The sequence below is a fragment of the Gekko japonicus genome, unplaced genomic scaffold, assembly GCF_001447785.1.
Source record: "Gekko japonicus isolate JY-2015 unplaced genomic scaffold, Gekko_japonicus_V1.1 scaffold558, whole genome shotgun sequence".
In the NCBI taxonomy this organism is placed as follows: domain Eukaryota; kingdom Metazoa; phylum Chordata; class Lepidosauria; order Squamata; family Gekkonidae; genus Gekko; species Gekko japonicus.
The window spans coordinates 276,691-278,085 of record NW_015170908.1 but is presented as its reverse complement, the minus strand read 5'-3'; positions in this window follow the sequence as shown (position 1 = coordinate 278,085).

Here is a 1,395-nt window from a genome sequence, read left to right as displayed (position 1 = left end):
GAGCCACAGCCCTTCTTCCTTGAAGGAAGACTGAACAATCCCCTTTGCAATACAATACTTTCTTGGGGAAAGTCATTTCTAATGAGGTTTTCACTGGCTTGCCATTATAGGACTTTGGAAAATGTACAATACACACTCCCAATCCCACACAGCTGGTTTGCACAAATTGGTGAGCTCTCGGTTTCAAAATGTGTCCAGTGACTTCCGAAAATGCATGTGTACCTACGTACGACAACCATCTTCAAGCATGATAACCATCTGCAAGTACTTCAAGGGCTGTCATACAGAGGATGGTGTGGAGTTGTTTTCTGCTGCCTCAGAAGGTCGGACCAGAACCAACAGGTTTGAATTATATCAGAAGCGTTTTCGGCTAAACATTAGGAAGAACTTCCCGACAGAGCAGTTCCTCAGTGGAACAGGCTTCCTCGAGAGGTGGTGGGCTCTCCTTCTTTGGAGGTTTTTAAGCAGAGGCTGGATGGCCATCGGACAGCAATGCTGCTTCTGTGAACTTAGGCAGATCATGAGAGGGAGGGCAGGAACGGTCGCATCAGTGCTTCCTTCCCGTGGCCCTTTCTTACATGCCCAGGGAAATGCTGATCGCCACTATGGGGTCAGGAAGCAATATTTCTCCAGGCCAGTTTGGCTGGAGATACTGGAGGGGTTTTTTTTACCCTCTTCTGGGTAGAACAGGGGTGACTGGGTGTGTGTCTGTGGAGAGTATTTGTGAATTTTCTGCATCCTACAGGGGGTTGAATTAGATGATCCCTTCCGGCTCTATGATTAAGTGCCTCAAGTCGCCTCAAATTATGGCGACCCCCCAGAAACGGGCTTTCAAGGCAAGTGGGAAGCAGGAGTGGTTGGCCACTGTCTTCCTTGGAGGTCTCCCATCCAAGCACCAACTCTACTTGGGAAACACCGTCAAGTCGCAGCCCGGTTAGGGTGACCCTGCAGGGTTTTCAAGGCAAGAGACGCTGAGACTGAGGGTGGTTTCCCATTGCTTGCCTCTGCATAGAGACCCTAGTCTTCCTGGGGGTCTCCCATCCAAATACTAACCATGGCCGACCCTGCTTAGCTCCCGAGATATAACGAGATAATCATCGGGCTATAGTACACCGGTCCGCATCCCTCCGAGGAAGCCCCAAACCTATCAAATAACAGGAGTATGAATGAACTCTCTCTCTCTTCAACATTCCAAACGCAGAGCTAATCAATGATAGCGACCCCGCCCCTGTTCCTCCTCCCCCGCCGGCTAAGATCTTTTCAGCCAATAGGATTCCCCTTCACTGCTGCATCCGGCACTCAGTGATTGGGCTTTGGGCAGCGCCGTTCTTGGGACATCTCGCGACCAATGACAAGGCAGGAAGGGGGCGTGGCTGACAGCTGGGTTCTCCCAGG